General features: G+C 66.4%; 1 pseudogene; it reads left to right on the forward strand.

Annotated features, from left to right (window-relative positions):
* Positions 1–6: 6 nt before the first annotated feature.
* LOC104917526 overlaps positions 7–354 on the forward strand; it is a 41,732-nt pseudogene continuing 41,384 nt past the window's right edge.

Raw genomic sequence — 354 nt, forward strand, 5'->3', positions numbered from 1 at the left:
GAGCCGGGCAGAGCATCCCCACGGCAATGTCCAAGGGCTTGAAGAAGAAAAGCCACTGGACGAGCCGAGTCCACGAGATCGTGATCGTGCGGAACCCGGAGGGGCAGCTGGGCTTCGAGCTGAAGGGGGGCGCAGAGAACGGGCAGTTCCCGTACCTGGGCGAGGTGAAGCCCGGCAAGGTGGCCTATGAGGGCGGCAGCAAGTTGGTGCCGGAGGAGCTGCTGCTGGAGGTGAACGAGACCCCCGTGGCCGGGCTCACCATCAGGGATGTGCTGGCCGTGATCAAGCACTGCAAGGACCCCATCCGCCTCAAGTGCGTCAAGCAAGGTAAGGCGGCGGCCGGGGGGCCGGGCC

Source organism: Meleagris gallopavo, chromosome 1 (genome assembly GCF_000146605.3).
Source record: "Meleagris gallopavo isolate NT-WF06-2002-E0010 breed Aviagen turkey brand Nicholas breeding stock chromosome 1, Turkey_5.1, whole genome shotgun sequence".
NCBI classification, from domain to species: Eukaryota; Metazoa; Chordata; class Aves; order Galliformes; family Phasianidae; genus Meleagris; species Meleagris gallopavo.